The sequence below is a fragment of the Mustela lutreola genome, chromosome 2, assembly GCF_030435805.1.
Source record: "Mustela lutreola isolate mMusLut2 chromosome 2, mMusLut2.pri, whole genome shotgun sequence".
Taxonomy (NCBI): Eukaryota; Metazoa; Chordata; class Mammalia; order Carnivora; family Mustelidae; genus Mustela; species Mustela lutreola.
The window spans coordinates 53,395,127-53,417,159 of record NC_081291.1 but is presented as its reverse complement, the minus strand read 5'-3'; the positions used below and the strand labels follow the sequence as shown (position 1 = coordinate 53,417,159).

At 39.3% G+C, this 22,033-nt stretch overlaps 1 protein-coding gene across 7 annotated transcripts in view; it reads right to left on the bottom strand.

Annotated features, from left to right (window-relative positions):
• Positions 1 to 22,033, bottom strand: part of ATG7 (autophagy related 7) — a 245,926-nt gene that overhangs the window by 50,752 nt on the left and 173,141 nt on the right. The gene's annotated exons all lie outside the window — the stretch shown is intronic.

Here is a 22,033-nt window from a genome sequence, read left to right as displayed (position 1 = left end):
TCTTATTAACTTTGAGGGTTAAAAATATCCCTTTACTCTCAGGGTGTCATAAGAAGGATAACAAGGATAACAAATAAACATGCTTGATCTTTTCTTTCCCTTTTTTTTTTTTTTTTTTTTTTGGAGGAACACATTCACATAGCTCAAGCTTCAGGAGGAATAAAGATTATATAATGTAGTCTCCCAACCCTAATGCCAAGTCACCCAAAAGCTCTCCTAGGAAGAAACCAATGTCGCCAATTTCTGGCATCCCTCAGCCTACCTTAATCACTCTAGATTTTACTCTATTATTATCAGGCTCTTTGTATCATTTTAGACTTTGCTTTATTGCTATAGCTCCTATCATATTATATGAAGAACTTCTTGAGGAAACATAAAAAAACTGAAGTAGCCTAGCTCTTTGGGGGAGGATTAAAACAATGATAAGAGTTATCTTTTTTTAATCCTTTCTAATTTATGTACACTCTCTCACCTTGTATGACCCTGTTCAGGCACCAAGGAGTAACCACAAAAGCTTCTCCCCAGCTACTGTTAAACCAGCTCTACAAGAAGGGATCTGAAAAACTGTTTTCATGTTAATGACTAATACAGTCTACTCTACCATTCTTCCCCTGAAGTGGCTGAATTTTCACAGGAGATAAAACTTAAGGCCAAAGGAATTAAACTCCAGTGGCTGCCATTTTGGGAGTCACCCAGGACAACAGGTCACTTTTGCCAAGATGTGCTGTTACTGGGACTATGCTTACCAGGAAAATAGGGTCAAGCCAGAGCAGACTCTCAACACTAGATGATTTTCAAACTAGGCAAATGCCAAAGAAGCTATCTCTTAATATAGTGAGTACCAAAGCTGAAAAGGCCAAATGAAACATTCATACATTAATAAAGATGCTGCTTATAGTCATTTTCCAACTAAATAATAATGTTGGGAAACAGTACTGAATAACAAAATTACCATGAAGTAAACTTAGAATAAAAATTATCCATAAACTGTGCTTTTTTAAATGAGTGTCCTAAAAAATGTAACTGAAACTAAGATAGCAAAATGTTAGTTTCCAGTTCTATGATAAAGTAGATGGTATCAGACTCACTTTCTTGCCATAAACAATCAAAACTTGACAAAATATATAAAATAACAGTTATCAGGCTCAGAGAGCAGCCAACACAGAAACTCAAGCAGGGAGCAATTGTTTTGATAGAGGGATGAAGGTGTTTTTTTGATAGAGGGATGAATTGTTTGATAGAGGGATGAAGGTGGCTGAGATTTGGGGAGCAGAATGGTAGAGATGGTTGAATGTGAGGGAGGGAACCCAGAAATCTACATGGAAATTTCCCTTGGATCCCTGGCTAACTCTTGGGCTACTGAGCAGTGGCTGAGACTCCTAAAGGTCTGGGAGAAAGCATGTGCTGTGAAGCTGAAAGTGAGTGGAAATGCCAGGTATTAAACAGTATTGAAAAGATGTGGGATTTGGGACAACAGCAGAGTGGAAGACATAGGTGAACACACCAAACATTTACTTATAATTCAGAAAAGTCACCCATAAGATTATCAGTCATACTTAGTTAAGGGGATGCTAGATCTTCCCTAAATAAGGCCTTCTAGTCACTTAGCTGACTGAACAAATTAAAATACTTTGTAGATTACTATTATATAGTTCAGAGTAAATCTAGCATTTACAGTGTTTGGCATATAATAAATATTTACCCCTGAAAACTGTGAAATGCATCAATTATCAAGAGATAAAACAGTGATTAAAAACAGAGTTGATCCAGATATTTGACTTAACCAAAGACTCCAAAATAACTATGATTACTATATTCAAAAGAAAAGAGGTAGAAAAACAATATGAAAAAATAGAATATTTGAACTTAGGAGCCACAAAAATAAAAAAATCCAGAAAATTTCCCAGAACTTCCAAAAACAGAAATCAGAGATTAAGAACTCACTGGATGGGTTCAACAGTGGAGTAGATACACAGCAGACAGGATTAATGAGCCAGTAGATAGGTCAATATTATATATCCAAAATAAAGCACAAAGAGGAAGAAAAAGAAAAAGCAGAAAGTAATATAGAGTTGAGCCATAGTCAGATAATCCAATGTGCATACCACCGGACTCACATTAGGTAGAAAAAGAGAGAATGGAAAAGAAGACAGTTTTGGAAAATATGCCAAATAATATTCAAAATCTGAGGAAACACATCCACCCCACAGATTCAAGAAGCTCAGTGATTCTCAGGCAAGACAATAAACAGAACTAAACCCAGGTACATCACAAACTGATAAAAAGCAAAAATAAAGAGAAAATCTTAAAAGTAGCCATGGGGGGGGTGAGGGTGGTGGGGTGGGGAGGTGGGGGTGGGTGGGAGAGGTGGGGTAGAACAGATTATATATACTCCAGGAAACAACAATAAGAATGAATGTTGATGGAGGTTAAAAACATGCTACTCAACAATGAATAGCTCAGCCAAGAAATCAAAGAGGAAATCAAAATTCTGTATGGAGACACATGAAAATGCAAACACAATGGTTCGAAATCTCTAGGATGCAGCAAAAGTGGTTCTGAGAGGGATGCTTCTAACAATGCAGGCCTACTTCAAGAAGCAAGAAAAATTCTCAAACATTAACAACCTAACCTCACCCCTAAAAGAGCTAGAAAAAAAAGAAGAAACAAAACCCCAAACCAGTAGAAGGAAGGAAATATAAAGATTAAAGTAGAAATAAGTGAAATAGAACTATAAAAAAACAAAAACAAAAACAAAAAACCCCCGACAGAACAGATCAATGAAACCAGGAGCTGGTTCTTTGAAAAGATCAACAAAATTAGTAAACCCTTAGTCAGACTTATTAAAAAAAAAAAAAAAAAGAAAGAAAGAAAAAAGGGGGACTCAAACAAAATCAGAAATAAAAGAGAAATAACAACCAATATCACAGAAATACAAAGGATTACAAAAGAATATTATGAAAACCTATATGACAACAAATGTGATAAATCACATAAATGAGAAAAGATAAAAACCATATGATCATTTCAACAGATGAAAAAAAAAGCATCTGACAAAGTATAACCATTCATAATAACTCAACAAAGTAGGTTTAGAGGGAAAAAAACTTACATAATAAAGGCCACCTAGGAAAAACTCAAAGCTAGTATCATTCTTAATCGGAGAAAACTGAGAACTTTCCCCCTAAGGTCAGGAACAACACAAAGATGTCCACTCTCACCACTTTTATTTAACATAGTCCTGGAAGTCCTAACCACAGCAATCAGACAAGAGAAATAAATAAAAAGCATCCAAACTGGTCACAAAGAAGTAAAATTTTCACTATTTGCAGATGACATGATAATATATATAGAAATCCCTAAAGACTCCATCAAAAAAATTACTATAACTGATAAATGAATTCAGTGAGGTCACTGGATATAAAATTAATATACAGAAATCAACTGCATTTCTGTACACTAACGATGAAGTAGCAGAAGGAGAAATTAAGAACACCACCCCATTTACAACTGCACCAAATATAATAAAATACCTGGGAATAAACTTAACCAAGGAGGTGAAAGACCTGTACTCTGAAAACTATAAAACAATGGTGAAAGAAATTCAAGATAACATAAGGAAGTGAAAAGATATTCCATACACATGAACTGGAAGAACACATATTGTTAAAATGTTCATACTACCCAAAGGAATCTACAGATTTAATACAATTCCTACCAAAATACCAACAGCATTTTTCACAGAACTGGAGAAAATAAATCTAAAATTTGTATGGAACCATAAACGACCCCAAATAGCCAAACCAATCTTGAAAAAGGAAAAAAAGAACAAAACTGGAGGTATTACAATTACAGATTTCAAGAAATACTACAAAGCTGTGGTAATCAGAAAGTATGTTACTGGCATAAAAGTCAACACACAGGTCAATGAAAAAGAATGGAGAGTCCAGAAATAAACCCACATTTACATGGTCAATTAATCTCTGACAAAGGAGGCAAGAATATGCAATGGGAAAAAGACAGTCTCTTCAACAAATTGTGTTGGGAAAACTGGACAGCTAGGTGTGAAAGAATGAAAATGGAAAACTTTCTTACACTATACACAAAAATTAACTAAAAAATGGATTAAGGACCTAAATATGAGAACTGAAACCATAAAAATCCTAGAAGAGAGCGCAGACAATAAGCTCTCTAACATGGAGAATAGCAACATTTTTTTAGACATGTCTCTTGAGGCAAGGGAAATAAAAGCAAAAATAATCAGGGATACACCAAAATAAAAAGCTTTTGCACAGTGAAGGAAACAATAAAACTAAAAGGAAAGCTACTGAATGGAAGAAGATATCTGCAAATTACACATTTGATAAAGGGTAATATTCAAAATATAGAAAGAATTTATATAACCTAACAATAAAAAAATAAGTAATCCAATTAAAAATGGGCAGAAGATATGAAAAGACTTTTCTACAAAGAAGATATTCAGATGGCCAACAGATACATGAAAAGATGTTCAACATCATTCATGATCAGGGAAATGCAAATCAAAACCACAATAAGATATCACCTTATACCTGTCAGAATGGCTAAAATAAAAAACACAAGAAACAATAAATGTTGGCAAGGATATGGAGAAAAAGGAACCCTCTTGCACTGTTGGTGGGAATGTGAACTGGTACAGCTACTGTGGATAACAGTTTGGAGGTTCCTCAAAAATTAAAAATATGATTACCATATTATCCAGTAATTCCATTAATAGGTATAACCTAAAGAGTATAAAAACACTAATTTGAAGGGACAAATGACCCCTTTGTTTATAGCAGCATTATTTACAATAGCCAAACTATGGAAGCAGCCTAAGTGTTCACTGATAAATGCATGGATAAAGAAGATGTGGCCTGAGCACGCACGCATGCACACACGCACACAGAGACACATGGGAATATTACTCAGCCTTAAAAAAGAATGAAATCTTGCCATTTGAGGCAATGTGGACAGACCTAGATGGTATAAGGCTAAGTGAAGTAAGTCAGAGAAAGACAAATACCATATGATTTTACTCATATGTGAAATTTAAGAAACCAAACAAAGAGAAAAAGAGACAAAGAAACAGACTCTATAGAAAACTGATGGTCACCAGAGGGGAGGTTAGTAGGGGGATGGATGAAATAGGTGAAGGGGATTAAGAAAACACTTATCGTGATAAGCACTGAGTCATGTACAGTTGTATGAAACTGCTGAATCACTCTACTGTATGCCTGAAACTAATATAACACTGTATGTTAACTATACTGGAGTTTTTTTTTAGAAAGTGAAAAAGAAGAAGAATGTTGATTTAAGAAAAATTACACAAAGTAAAAGATTTTAAGTTCTGAAGAATAAAAAGTCAACTATAAATTCTATACCCAAGGAGGATGTCCTTTAGAAAGAAGTGTGCAGTAAAGATGCTCTCAGAAAAAGAAAATGAATGAGTCTTCATTTCTTGTATAGAGTTCCTCTATGAGTAATACCAAAGGGTATGATGACTATAAGACAGGATGTTCTTCAGGCTCATGGGCAGATGCTCTGATATGGAAGTATACAATTTTAAGAAGGAAATCTGTAGCTTCAAAAAGTAAACATATGTATAAATATAGAGACTACTGACCATTAAAAACAATAGGGGTAATACTGCCTTGTGGGGCTTATCACTTAGTAGAAATAAAATATATGGAAAGTGTAACAAAAACATTGGCAAGGGGGAAATGTAATATACTTTAAGTTTCTTGCTTGCTTTGGCAATGGTGAAGTAAACTGTAATAGATTAACTTGGGAATTTCTATAATAACCCCTAAACAGCTCGAGCTCCATGTTGGGGGTAGAGCTGACTTAAAAAAAAAAAAAGGATAAAAAAATGAAAGATGCTTAAAGATAAATAAAGTCAGAGAAAAGGGAATAAAGAGGAAAAACAGAGTAGATAAATACAAAACAAATGACAAGAGAATTAAATCTAACTAAGTAATTATATATAAGTGGCATATACAATCTAATTAAAAGACAAAAACTGGGGCGCCTGGGTGGCTCAGTGGGTTAAAGCCTCTGCCTTCGGCTCAGGTCATGATCTCAGGGTCCTGGAATCGAGCCCCACATCAGGCTTTCTGCTTGGCAGGGAGCCTGCTTCCTCCTCTCTCTCTGCCTGCCTCTCTGCCTACTTGTGATCTCTGTCTGTCAAATTAATAAATAAAATCTTAAAAAAAAAGACAAAAACTATAATATTGGAATTAAAAAAAACAGAGATGTAGCTAAAAAAACCCAGCAATTCACTTTTCAACAGGTTGAAAATAAATGATTAATACCATGGCAAATAACAAAAAGAAAGCTTTGGGTATGGCAATATGAGCTAAATAGATATTAAAATAAGAAGTACCATGAGAAATAACTAGAGACATTTCACAATAATAAAAGGGTCAATCCAAAAGAAAGATAAATGTCCTAAACATTAATGGATCAAATAACTTAGCTTTAAAAGAAATAAAACAAAGTTGAGGATAAAAAAAAAGGAACAAACAAATCTGTAGTTATCACTAGAGATTTTAACACACCTCTCTTACTAACAGACGAAGCAGACAAAACATCAGTAAGGATACAGAAGATTTGAACATGACTAACCAACCCAATTTCACTGACATACATATGCAACAGCTGCAGAATAGAGATTCTTTACAAGTGCACATGGCACATTTACCAAAACAGATTATATTCTTAGCCATCAAGTAGATCTCAACAAATTTCAAAAGATTAAAATCGTGTTTTCTGACCACTTTGGAAATGAGATGAAATGCAAGAACAGAACGATGAGAAAAATCTCCAAATAACTGGAAATTAAGCAACACCTGTCTAAGTTACCCATAGGTCCAAGAAGTCCAACAGAAACTATAATTGATCTCTAAAAGCTAACAGGGCCTGTCCAGGGCCAGGGCAGTCAGGCATGAAAAAGAGACTGGAGGATGTTAGCTCTGGAAGGGATCCTGGGGCAGTAGACAAATCCTGTTTTACGCTGGAAGGGACTGCAGTCTTAGAAAGGTCGAGTGGCATGCACAAGGTCTCACAGATAGTCAAGAGGAAGGGCAGGGACATTAAATGTTGGCTCCCTGATTCCAAATGCAGACTTGCCCCCTTTCCTGACTTAAGCATGTGCAGAAATCAACACACGAGAGTTAAGACATGTGGCATGACTCTCATGGATACTCATTTCTTTCATATGCCTCAAACTCTTATCCTTAATTAGATGTTTATACTATTCCTTCCACATTATACTCCATTTTGGTGATTAGAAATAAATAAAGTAGAATAGTAGAAATAAAGTCGAAATAAATAAAGTAAATAAAATAACAAAAGCTGCCCTCTGTCCACCAATCTGCATTTTGCTTATTCCTGACCGAGTAGCTGCCTTCAAATTTATTCTTTCCTTCCTTTTTCCTATCGCTACTGCCTACTCCTGTCTCCTGCTCAGGCCTCCAGCTGTTTCCAATTCATGTCTTTCCTGGCTGCCAAAGGCATTTTTCTAACAGTCCCTACAGAGTCTTTTCTCTGCTTAACACAATTCTATGTGTTCCCCAATTCATCAGGGTGAAGTCCCTTCAATATGCTTCCTTGCCCGGCCTCAACCCACCCACCTTCCTGCCTTTCAAGCCTCATCTCTCTGCGTCATTGTCATTGTTCATCTTCTCTGTTAGCCCTTTTAGGTAAAGTTGAATGGCTTCTCTTCCATGAAGTCTTCCCTGTCCTCATACTGGAATCACTCCCTCTTTGGCACTCTCTACCCTTTCTCTGTACATATCGAGCAGCCTTTATCACATTTCTGATGTTAAAATGGTAAATGCAGGGCACCTGGGTGGCTCAGTGGGTTAAGCCTCTGCCTTCAGCTCAGGTCATGGTCTCAGGGTCCTGGGATTGAGTCCTGCATCGGGCTCTCTGCTCAGCAGGGAGCCTGCTTCCTCCTCTCTCTCTCTGCCTGCCTCTCTGCCTACTTGTGATCTCTTTCAAATAAATAAATAAAATCTTTAAAAAAAATAAAATAAAAAATAAAATGGTAAATGCATGTGCCTGAAGCCTGTAGCACCAGAATACAATCTTACCGAAGGCAGGACTGTAACCCCTATATCTAGCTTGATACTAGAGTAAATGATTGCTCCCAGATCTGGGGTTACAGAGGATAAGCCTTTTCTAACACAGAAGAAATACAAACATCAGCTGAGCTGCCATAAATACAGGTGCCTAGAAGGGATGAGATGGATGGAAGTGAAATGGTATCACCGGCACGCCCTGACAGCACACAGCGGTGTCTGCTATTCACGGTGGTTACTCTGCTGAAAAGGCACTTCCTCTCACAGGGTCTGCCCACTTTCTAGAGGGCCATGACCAGAGTCTAGTGAGATGGGTCAGAGGGGCATAGCCTGCTGGAGTACAGCAGGGTAGTCAATCAGTGGATGGCTTCAGTCATTAGGAGCATCTCCAAAAGGAGCTTTTCTTGCCCACAAAGATATTTCAACTTCAGTAGGTAAACGGAGGTAAAGACCTCAGTTTACTTTGAAGGAATAAAAAAAAAAATTCCACTCTCCAAATTAAAAGCCCTGAGATAAACCAAAGTGCTGTCTCCCAGATAAACACCCACTTCTATGAATCATGAATTTCTGAAACAGAGAGACAGAACCGTTTGTTCAGTCTGGATCAGTGAAGGATACAGCAATAGTGAGAAAAGGCGGGTACTATGTGCACAAGGAACAAGTGCAAGGATGTTTTTCGGGGCATTATTTGTATCAAAGCTTGGAAACAAATGTTTTTCAACAGAAGAATGCACAGGTTTTCAAGTATGTCGTTAATAAAACCTCTGCTCTGGTGAACACAGCTGAACTGGGGCTGCACCAAGCAGCATGGATGAATCTCAACAATATATTCTTGAGGGGAAAAAATAGTTGTGTAAGGAAAATTACAATGTGACCCCTTCTACATAAAATTTTATGGAAAATAAGGTGATACCTCATTGAGGGAGACATCACACATGCAGTCAGGGTAATAAAGGCACACAGAGCAATGATAAGGAGCATATTCAGGGCAGGGCTTATCCCTGGGGGAAGGGGTGAGGGAAGGCCGTGATCAGGGAAGTGGGGTGGGGCCTCAACCAAATATCCCACTTTTTTTTTTAATTAAAAGAATTTTTAAAATTATTTTTTATGTTTTCAAAAAGATTTTATGTATTCACTTTAGAGGTGGATGGAGACAGAGTGTGAGAGAGTGAAAGCAAGCATGAGCAGGGGGAGGAGCAGAGGGACAGCAGACTCTGTGCTGAGCAGAGAGCAGAGAGCTCCACACTGGGCTTGGTGATCTGAGCCAAGACCAAGAGTCGGATACTTGGCTGATGGGGCCACCCAGGCACCCCGTCTAGTCACTCTTTGGTTGAGTGTGGTATGCATGCTTTCATTGCATTCACTAAGTCTTCCTGCATGCCTGAGGTATTTCATAATAAGGTTAATAGTGAAAAAAAAGTTCTCAAGCATTCTATGCAAAATCTCTAGGGTTAGGTATTTTAATGCTGTGAGGGCAGAAATAGAATCCACCCTGAGTTTATCAATCTCTTTTAAATAAGAGGTGAACTGGGTTCCCTGCCAGGTCTTGCACAGGCAAAATACTGTTTTTAGTGAACCTTGCCTCCCTACTCCTCCCCATCTCCCTCCCTGGCTCCTCAGCTTTAAGACGTACTGAATCCTTTTCTTCTGAGAGCGAGCGAGCGAGTGAGCAGATCAGCTGTAACACCACCTGCCCAATGAAATGAGCCTGACACCCGCCACAGAGTTCTGAGTCCCTGTGGGCCTCTCAGGTGGCTGTGGTGTCATGGAAAGAATCCTGCAGAGATGGCTCAGGGAGTGTACGGTTACTAGTTGTGCCACTTGTCCACATCTGCAGAACTTTCCTGGCCTTGGTGGCTTCACTTGTAAAGTGGATGGTTTGGATCACTCGGGTATATCCCTTCCAGCTCTGAAATCTTCGGCACCACAAGCTGCATCCAAAAGACTTTCAGTTCTGGTTCTCACCAAGGAGGAAAGCTTGCCACCATTTGCCTCTTGCCCTGAACTCTGACACTGGTGTCAGGGTGAGCAAGTTATTCATTAAGAGTGTTCCACAGAAATGCTCTCCCTGAGTCACAGTGAAAACAGGAAGCCCACACCTTTTTCTTCTGAGGACCATCCCATGTGCTTACCACCTTCCACCAGCTGTAAAAACGTCTTCATGAAACCCCCATGGAGCCAAAGCCAAAGGGTGTTGTGTGCGGGAGGGGGTGGGATATTGGGGCAGGAGGCATGCAGGCTGCTTGCCCACAGGAAACCCGCAGCAAAGTCTGGACAGTCCAAGGAGGAATCTGTCCAAGAAGTCTGCCTGGAGATAAGGCACTTCCTAAGCAGTCTCTGCTCCCTGGGGCATAAATTACTTCATTTGTCCAACAGTAAAACTGAACATAGGACATGGAGCTTAAAATTAAATAAAAATTGTAAGAGCCCCCCACCGATTAGGATAGAAAATGGAAGCATATGTACAAGATTCACAAACTGAGTCTCCTTCCAGTCCTGTCTCCAGCCAAACAGCTCTCTTGTCCAGTAGCAACCACTGTTTTCAATTTCTGGTATACACCTTATACTATGCATATACAAACTTATAAACACACACACACATACATACACATATGATTCTTTAAAAAACATGCTACACATGTTCTATACCCTGGTTTTGGAAAATTTTTCTTTTGAAAAGTTTAAAACTTAGAGAAAATTTGAATCAGTACCCCTATCCTGTTCCCATAAATATGCTGATATTTTCCCCGCATTTTTCTCTTAATCTATGTTTACTTTTTTCCCCTGAATCACTAAAAAGTATACTGCAGACATCATGACACTTACCTTCTGAATACAACAGCATGTGTCCTGTAAGAATAAGGGTGTCCTCCTACACACCCATAATAACATCACCACACCCATGAAGATTAACATTAATTCAATACTATCATCTTAATATGGAGTCCATATTCAAATATCCCCAAATGTCTCAAAAGGGAACCTTGCTTTTCAAATTTACTACTCTATCCAGGAGAATTTTCTGTATCTTTCAAATAGTGGCTAACATCTATTAAGTGCTTACGGTGCATAAGGCAATCTTCTAAGATTTTTTCTTCTGCCATCCTTGGGTTAATTTTCTTTCCTTTTTTAATAATGTCATAAGTGTGACACATAATTTCTTTTATTTTCCTTCACTTTTGTTATTTATATAAGAACTGAGGTTGGTGAATTTTCCGAAGTACTATATTAGCTGTGTCAAAAAAAATTACGTGCAGAATTTTCACATTCTTTTCCAGATAGTCTACAATTTTCATTTTGATTTCCTCAATGACTCAAGAGGAGTTTTAAAAAAAATCCCAGTGGTGTTTTTTGTGTTTTAATTTTATAAATTTGTGTTTCTTAATTTATTATAGAGTGATCAGATATGTTTTCTTGTGCTATTTCTGATCAGATATGTTTTCTTGTGCTATTTCTACTTTTTTAAAAAAAGATTTTATTTATTTATTTGACAGGGGGAGAGACAGAGAGATCACAAGTAGGCAGAGAGTCAGGCAGAGAGAGAAGGGGGAAGCAGGCTCCCTGCTGAGCAGAGAGCCCAATGTGGGGCTCGATCCCAGGACCCTGAGATCATGACCTGAGCTGAAGGCAGAGGCTTAACCCACTGAGCCACCCAAGCACCCCTATTTCTACTTTTTTGATAAGTACCGTGGTTTTCTTTGTTCCTACTATATGGTTAATTTTTATGGTAATTGAAAAGAAAAAGGTTTCTCAACGAATCTCCCTTATTAGTTTAGGAGTCAGTAGTTTTATGCGTCTACATCCATACCAAATTCAGCATGTTAGAATTCAAATATTTTTATATTTTTAGCCTCAGAGTTTGAGACGTTTTATCTTTACTACTCTATCATGCAATTGTGGTTAATGTTGGTCTTACACGGCACATCACTTCTGCTGAATTAGAGAACCTTAGCGATGGAAAAGAATTTAAAGGGTATTTAAGCCAACCTCCATTTTGTACAGGAATTTCCCTTCCAGCATACCCAAAAGATGTTCAAATGGATTTAACTTGAATTATTGCCATGCTGGGAAACTCAGTACATTGCTGAAGCTGTGGTGCTTATGGCCTCTGTCAGATGGTCAAGAATTAAAGTCCTCAACAAGTATTAACTGGCTACCCACTAGGAGGACTACATTGCTCAATACACTTTGTGGAACACACAAGGGAAGGTTGATACTACTCTAGAGCTGTGGTTCCCAAAGTGTGTCCCTCAGGGCACTGCAGGATGGGGTATTTTAAATTTTTCAGGAAAGCATGACACACACAGTATCTGTCAGGCACTGCAGAAACTACCAGATCAAGGTAGTTTATAGCTCTGACATTTTAGTTTGTACTATATTCCTTCTGATGATCTCAAATCTTTGCAAAACTGGGGTTTTGGCAACTGTACCACAAAAAGTATTATGTGAAATACAACACAGAACAGGAAAGGAATGTGGTAGTGTCCCATCTGATTCCAAGCTTTGGGAAACTATGAAGTACCCAACGGGAACATAAACCCTATTAGTAAATAACTGTGGTTGTTTTTAGAATAAAACAATGATTTTTTTTTTTTTTTCAATTTACGTGCAGTATTTTCTCAAAGAGCTATTAATTGTTAGGTCAGGACTATTTATTGAGTCCTAACTGCTTCATAAATTAAATTTCTGTGTTTTTCTTTTGGCCTTGTGGGCTCTGTGAAATAATTCCTGAAACTCCGAGAGCACTGTCTGAGAATTTCTCTGGGAACTCATAGCTGAGTTTCAGAGGCCAGAACTCATGACAGCAATGTAATCAGGATGTCAAATGTCATGGTTATACACTCTCATAGAATCAGTACATGTTTCAGGAGATCAGAATGGAAGGAGTATAGTCAGATGGGAGCACAACATAGAACAGATTCAAACAAGTGGGACTGGACAGGCCCCTGTGGGCTGGGAATGCCTGAAGCACAGACAGGAGAAGGAGACCCTTGACAAGAGCAAAGAGGACTGGGAATGAATATGAGACAGTGAAGACACTGGTCTGGTGGAGGGCCTTGGAGGAGAAGCTAAGGAGTTTAGAGTTTTGATTAGGTGTCTGGTCCCAGCACTGATACATTAAAAACCAATGTTTTAGGAAGATTAATTCAATGGAGTAGTAGATGAACTGGAGGATGAGATGGTAAGAAATTATATCACCTGAGATAGGAGTGCACTTATAAAGGACAAGTTTGATACAATACATAGTAGGCATCAGTTCCCTCCCTCAGCAGCCACACTACATGGAGTCCATACTGCAAAGTTCCTAGAGCTATATCCTAAGAACATGAATCACAGCCCTTGATTGCATGCTTGGAAAATTGCTGTTTTAGGATTCTTTCTAACTGGGGCACGCTGGAATTGACTTTACAGAAATTCTGCTTGGAGATCATAGCCTTGCTTCTAGGAAAGTATACAAAAAGAGAGGTTAAACATAGAATAAGAGGGAAAAAATACTGGATTAAGAGCCAGGATACTTGGAATTCAATCTCATTTGACCAAAAACTCACCAAAGAGTAGTCCCAGAACTCCTCTTCTTCATTCTTAAAATGAGGGCTCTATGATGTGAGACATGAAGAAATTCTAAATTGCCAAAGAGGGCTCATTTCTATCTAAGGAATCGAGTCCAAACTTTTTGTATACTGATAAGTAGAGCCAAAACTGTGGTTTTAATACTTCATTCCAATTTGCATGAAGCAAGGGGCTCTATACTATTAAAATATCATAATCTGGGCCTCTGTAAACTATTATTACTATAATAGCACTGAATGTATACAATAGATGGGAATATTGGCAGAGACTTCTAGGGAACAAAAATCAGCCCCATTTTACCAAAGCTGCCCCATGATGACGACTCACAGACAATATTTAAAATAAAAATTAAGCAAACAATCTGCTTTGTGTCTCAAAGGAATAAACAAGCTCTGTATAACCTGCATGAAGACAGAGCAGGAGCGTCCAAGTATGACAGGGAGAATATGATGGAAAATCAGGGGAAATCAGGGAGCAGAATGACTGCTTAGAATCTGACACAGTTACAAACACTAGAAATACCCAATAAAGGCCACATCAGAAGAGACGTTAGCCAAGTCCTATGGGTTTGTGTTTATTTTATTTTAATTCAAGCAATGACAGCTTTATTTTTCCTTTCCAACTTCAGAAGGAATGATAATGCATCCTACGCAATCAGCCCATAAAGCATTTCTGATTCTTTACTCAAATTGGGTAGAAGATCAAATGAGACAGTATTGGAGACCCCCCCCCCCCTAGGGTGATGGGATTATTAAATGTCAGGACTTGGTGATGAGTCATAGAAAACGTCTCTGGCTTTTTAAATGGCCCCCAGATATTGCAGTCTCTTTGATAGCCTTAAAACATCTTTTTAGAGGCACTCGTCAAGTGGGGGCACAAAGCCTCAGTAGTCCCCAAAGAAGAACAGGATGAACATGGCCATGGTAGTCTTCTAAATGCAGCTCTGGGTTACAGTTTTTGCTAGGGTAGGTTACAGTGGAGGAGGTGGGGGAGTGGCAAGGGAGGGGGAAGAAAAAACATTCTCTCATCCTTGGGAAACTTGCAGAATGACTTCCCTTGATGAGTTTGTTCAAGCGCAATCTCCACCTCCCACCCTTGCTTACAGGTCAGCGAAACCATTCATAGATTAGGAAGTGACCCACAAGCACCCGAGTGAGGAGAGGGGCGTGGTGGTGGAAATGCTCGGAGAGAATGCCATATCCTGTTTAACTTGGCCTTGCAAACATTTCTTTAGTTAAAGAGCAATAACGTCCTACTTCCAATGGCCTTTCCGTTCATAAAACAGGCTGTTCTCCACATTTATGAAACCACTCTCCCTGCTTCACTTTACCTCTCTTGCATTAATCTCCTCATCTGTGAGACAGAGAATGAGCCCTAATTTACTCACATCATAGCACCATTGTGTAGAAAATGCCTGGAGATAAAAATGTGATACACTTGCAATACATTGTAAGTCCTTACAGTACAAATGAACTGAGTCCCCTGAAAACACTCTTCATCTTGCTATTGGCCACACAGACAAGTATCCTGGTGACCAGAACTACAGAAGGGCTCTCTGAAGCCACAAAAGCAAAACACAAACTTAGTGAGCATGACAGCCACTGGAAATAACACCTTGAAGTTCTGGAATGTTCAGAGTTAGCATGTTAGTACAAATGCAAAACCTCCGATGAGGCTGCAGGTGGATAAAGAAGCCTTGTTGTCCATGTCCTAGCAAGGTGCCTTCCCCTCACAGTCATTAGGAAACTGCCTATGACTCTTTTGCAGCAGAAATAACTTTTGAGTGGTTTGGTCTGGGCACTTCCACTGCCTCTCAACCAATAGAAGAGGGAACTGCCACTATCACTGAAGTTGTGGGGTTGGGGTCTCTGTCACCCTGTGTCCTTGTAGGAGATCACATGAGAGCAAGGGCACCCAAATCTCCATCTGTTACAGTTTCCCACTCTGTTGCCCCACCCTATCTACCCAAATTCTCTCTCATAATCTCCCAATCCCACCCCATGCCTGCTATCTTTACCTTGTTCTCTTCAATTCCATCATAATTCAAGTTCCGTGACAGTCCTTGCCTCCTTCCCCAGATGTTCTAGCCCACGGCCATCTTACTAGAACTCATCTGAGCCTGTGCTATATGCCTGTGAGCAACCATATATTATCAGGGTTGGACAAGGCCTCACAGGGCATTTTTTTCCAAAGCTCTACAGAGTGTGTGAATCCCTTCCACAACCCCTCTGACAAGCACCCAATGGAGCCCCATGATTGGTATGAGGTCCAACCTCCAAAAATGTGTGTCCTCCATACCCACACACAGGCATGAGGCCGCATACTCCTTCCACTTAGCAGCTTCAAGTGTGAGTAATTGAACCAGAGTCCCTTCTCTGTAACCACTCCCTAATCCTAACACAGCCTTCCAGAACACAAGCCTCATGTGCCTCACATGTGGGACAGCCTTCAGGTATCTGAGGATGGGACATGGGCATCCCTTCTGTTCTTTCAACTAACTACTCATTCTTTTATTTAAGAATGTTCCAGGTAACATAATTTCCTTTTTTTAAAAATTTTTTATTTCTTTTCAGCGTAACAGTATTCATTATTTTTTTTTCAATACCAAGTCATGTATTTATTCACATTAGTGATAGGCTCACTTTTTTTTTTTCATTTATTTTCAGCATAACAATATCATTATTTTTTCACCACACCCACTGCTCCATGCAATCCGTGCCCTCTATAATACCCACCACCTGGTACTCCGACCTCCCACCCCCCTGCCACTTCAAACCCCTCAGCTTGTTTTTCAGAGTCCATAGTCTCTTATGATTCACCTCCCCTTCCAATTTACCCCAACCCCCTTCTCTCTAACTCCCCATGTCGTCCATGCTTTTTGTTATGCTCCACAAATAAGTGAAACCATATGATAATTGACTCTCTCTGCTCCCTTCTCCTCTCCATCTCCCCTTGTCCTCCATATTATTTGTTATGCTCCACAAATAAGTGAAATCAGTGAAAGCAGGTAACATAATTTCTGATCCTGGTTCTCAACATCTCTCAGCATCTTTAAGTGTGGTCATCAGAAGTGAGGTCAGTATTGTACCCAGATGTGGGTCCTAGCCATTCAATTTTGAGAAATGAGAGCTCACAGTGCAGAAGCTATTTGTTATGCCCCTTCTTACCACTGATTTACCCGCACTGTGCGACAAGCAGCCACAATCTCTCCTCACAGGTGCTATTTATTGAGTCTCCCTATTCAAGACTCACAGAAACTTTCTTCTTCTTCTTCTTTTTTTTTTTTTAATAATCTAAGGACTTCTACTTGTGCCTGCTATATTTCAACTTTTCAGATTCAGCCTTGTGTCTGTCATTATCTCTTTAGATCCTGATTTTAGTGCTCTTCCAGGTTTAGCATCACCCACGAATTAGCCAGATGTGCCAGTTTTATCCTAATCTTAATTATGGATAAAAATGATGAAAAAGTTTTGAGGACTTACTTCTTTTGACATATCATCTTCCCTTTGGGCAGCAAACTATGTTATCCAATACTGTGCATATAATAAATGCTTACATACACTCTCGAATTATTCTAAATTCTCCCCCATATATGTTATAATTATATATCCATGGTAATGATGGAATCTATCTCAATTCCTTCTTGTTGGGTTCATCTTCTCTCTCTTAAGTCTCCCTCTTGCTTTTGCCCTCAGAACTCTGGGAACACAATGTAGCTTGCAGAGTCCAATAAATACACATTATATCAATAATATGTTTCTTAAATCCTTTTTGTGGAGTCTATCCTGATTGGCTGCAAAGCCAGAGTGTAGAAAACCCATTGCATTAAAGCAGATAACATCTGTGATTCCTCTGATTTCCTGTTTGGCTCCAATGTCAATATAATAATAGCTTCTTGTAGATATTTTTACTGTAGGATAAACAGACTAAGCTCCACTTTTAAATACAAGGATTTGAGTATGGCAGTGCACGCCAAAATGGGGGCTTCTGTGTACCTCCTGTAAAATCATTTTCTTGTAATTTTTTCAGTAGAAACAATTCGAGATGGTCAACATTAACACAGGGAATGCAATGATGATACTTCTCTTCAAATACATTCCTCATTCTCAAGAAAACTGAAAACATAATCAGGGGAAAGATAATCCTACTTTGACAGAAAAAGGAAAGCAGGAATCTGAGCGTGTTAGAAGCTCAGTGGATATCTGATGATTCTAAGAACTATACCATTGTTCAGCTTAGAAAACACTATACCTTGAAGTTTGGGCACCCGGAAAACAGAACCAAGGTCCTAGGGAATCTGCTTCTGTCCCTTTTCAGACTCTGGGATTGAGCATGACTGACCAGAAAGGATGGGGATCTTACCTCCCTGACCATGACCTGATTGGGGGGGTGGGGCTGGTGGGGCCAGAAGGGTATATTGGGATGTGTATCAGTGGTGAGGGCAGGAAAAGCATTTCTAAGATGACCACTTCTTTGTTTCTTTTTGGTTAAAACAGGCAATAACAGATTTTGAATTCTTAAATGATATTAAGTAGAAAATTGGGACTTAGGGGTGGACATAAGTGTGAGAAAGTCAAGAACCCAATCCAATGAGAAGAGGTTGAAGCAGTAGTTACCTTTGGGGATACTGACTAGAAATGGGTCTGAGGCTCTGGAGTACTGGAGATGTTCTGAATCTTAGTCTGGGTAGTATTTACACAGGTGTGCAGATCACAAAAATTCATTGAGATGTATACTTAAGATTTGTACAGAATTCATATTTAATTGTATATAAATTATACAATTCTCAATAAAAAGGTTAAAAATAATAAAAGGCTTAAGAACCACTGGCTTAGTAGCCTGGCACTAGCCTGGCCATCCCCTTTAACATACGGTGCTGGTATAGAAGGGGTACCCAGCTCAAAGAATGTCATTAACTTGGAGAAGCTGATAAATTATACCACTCATCAAAGCACTCTAATCTTTCTACAAATTGGATTCTATGTCTTGGTGAGACCTATATACAAAGCTGGGCTGTCCCCCGGAGCAAGGAGAAATAGCATGGACACAGAAGGAAGGAAGGGTGACAGTCCCCAGACACAGCCTTTCAGACCTGCAGGAAGAGGGGTTGTGGGGGGCCAAACTACTGGCTGCAGAGACACAGGTGTGGGGTAATAAGGACCTTTCTTTGCTTCTAGCTCCCGACTGAGGGACAAGAGGTCAAAGGAAACCAAGGGGACAACTTTTAACCCTAGGGAAATGTAGTGGGTCTGAGAAGCGAGACACTGAGGCCTGGGGTCTTGAAAGAGCAAGATGCCCAAACACCACAAGACCCTGAGCACTGCTCTGCTTCCAAGATGTTGCTGGCACTGGGCAAGGGGTGGGCTATCTCTCCTCTCCCACAGCACCAATATATTTGCATCATGAACTTCCTAAAGTTCAAAGGCAGGCAGAGCAGGAGAGCAGAGTCTAGAGAGTAACAGGAGAGGAAGGAAAGATTTTCAGGAGGTGTCTCACACACTCCCACATGTGTGGAATGAAGAGCGCTCTGGAGGCTGTCTCAGACACCCACTGCATTTCACTCCGTTGTCACAGAAGCTGCAGGGGCAAGGGGGTGGCACTGATTTACCACCTGCCCCCAGCCCAGCACTCAGTGTTCTCAGAAATGTTGGCTTGTTTGGTCCTGATAGCCTGCATAGCAGGCAACTTCACTCCCATTTTATAGGTAAGGACACAGCAGCCAGTTCATGAAGATGAGGAGACTTGCCCACAGTCATAGCACTGGAACCAGACAGAGATGGAAAGCCATGACTTTCTCCACATTGGCTGGCCTCAAGGCAGGATCTGAGTCTCTGTTCTCCACGCTCAATAAAGTTCTAGCCATTCTGGGGCACTGTGGTATGGATGCTAAGCATAAAGCCTTATGAACTCAGGGTTCATTGTTAAGACTCTGTTTTCACCTTGATTGCAGAGGATAATCATTAAAAAAGACCTATATAGTACTCTGACAATAGGAGAAATTAGGGACATAATGAACTCAGTACTTGCTATGTAAAATATAAGAAATGGGGAACTCCAGGTTTTTGTGGTGAGTCCCACACATTTGTTATTTTGCTATAGGATATATATATAGAATTTATAACTTACAACAAACAGCTAATCTTGACTGAAAAAAATGCTTACGATCCCTAATCTGTTTTGTGATAAAATATATAACCATTTAAAAAATATAAAATCTACCATTTTAGTCATTTAAAAATGTATAGTTCGGTGGCATTAATATGTTCACACTGTTGCACAACAATTACCATCATCCATCTCCAGAACTTTTTCATCTTCCCAAACTCCTGTCCCCACTAAACATGAACTCCCATATCTGTTCTTAAAAGTAGCAGCTTACACAGTACTTTGCCCAGAGCACATGCTTAGGAAATGCTTGTTGAAGAAAAGTGAGATTTATAGTCATACGAGAGGACCAACTATTATATTATATAAATAAAAGAGATTAAAGTGAGTATATTTTTCCATCGCTAAAGACTAACAGCATCCATAGCCAAGAGGAATTAAGAGTAATTTATGACTTGTTTACACTTCTGGCATCAACTCTCATCATCTGTTGTGACTGAGTTCCTCTTGCTCCCTTTAGATGCATTAACAGGTGGTAGTGAAATCTAGTGAAGGGGGTGGGAAAGAAGAGATGGCTGGCCGGCTAGCACTCAGGGATAGTTGTTGAGCTGTCACTCCGTGGAGAGGGACTCGGTGCACTGCAGACAAGCCTCCTTTGACAGATTTGTGTGACTTGGCAGTGATCCTCTGATGGAAATTCACTGAAGAGCATGGATCTCAAATCCTGGTGAGCAAAGCTTTCAGAGAGCTTCTGTGTAAAGAAGCAGCCTAGACAGAAGGCAAAGGCTTCCCCAGTACCCTTTGGGTGAATTGGGGAAGCAGAGAAGTATGGATCACAAGGCATTTTACTGATTCTTGGGCACTGCAAAAGCATGCAAAGCCTCGACAATCAGCCCCTTTACTTAGGAAAGGTCTAGTGTGGTAAAGACACACTGCCCTAAGTGGACAGGGTTGGAGGTAAGCTGTTTGTTGGAGACAAGTTAGCTGGATTTTCAAAAACTGACTGATGGACCAGGCATGCACATAGCAATGGCCACTGGGCCACTGGCTGGCCTCCCTTGTCTTTTTTTGGCAAAAGAAAGATAAAAAAAAGAAAAAAGAAATTCTGCTAGAGAAAAAATTGGGAAAGTACTGATGCCTATGGTTTTTTACTCTTCTGACCATTGTTGTTCAATAACTTCTCCTTTCCTTCCCGGAAAACATGCCTTACCCATCGATTCATACTTAAAACCCTAGACTAGGAAGGTGATTCTGGACTGGCAGATTTGGATTAGCTGAGAGATGCTCTGTTCCAAGAGAGGGGACTGATAATTATCTGTGCTTTGGAAGTAACTTTATGATGTTTGGATTTTGTGCTGGCACCAGCCTCCGGGTTTGAAACACTCTGCTGTCACATGGTATGCAGCCTCTCCAAGAAAAACTCTATAAAATGAAAATACTTTATTGCCACAGCCTTTGACTTTTTGAGAGTCATACAAATACTGTAATCTCTTGCAACATTTAATTTAATTTAAACTCAGTTCACCTAAAGAAAAAATTAGTTCTGAATCCACCCATTTCACTTCTTAAAAAGCACTAGGCTTCTCTGTGGTGTCACTGTTTTGTTTGTTATGTGCCCAACTGTTATTTCACATATGTGAGAAGAAAATTGGCATCAAGTCCATATGAACTCAACTACTGGCAAAGGCAATGCTGGAACTTGCCATTGAGAAGATTAGGTTCCCAAGAAATGTCTCTAGCACTGTCCAATATCCACAAACTAAAAAAGTGTGTGTGTGTAAATATACACACACTTACTTGATTTGAAGAAGCTGATGTCCCCAAACCGTCCCAGAGTTCAGGTATTCCATTAGTAGTTTAAGTTGCCATGAGCTTAAATATCTCATTTGTACAAATAAATACAAAACAAAAAATAATTGTGCACCAATTAATAAGATAAATAGGAAATTGAGAATTTATTTTTATTCAAGTTTGAGCTTGGATATTTTGATTATCTTCCTTGTGTGATTAATAAATAGGATGATTCATAGTTTTCTTATTGATTAGATCATGTTTGGTTGGTATTGGGGGGGTCAGGAAAAGCATTTTTAAATTTTCACTAATTGTTCTCTTTTACTTTTTAAAGGTCTTTTGCTATTTAAGTCTGCCATTTTTCAGACTGCTTAGCCTTTCCCTCAGATTCAAATGTGGAACTAAATCAAGAGAAAAATGGAAAATTTTATTATGCAGAACTGTGGGAAGTGGTTTGATACTGT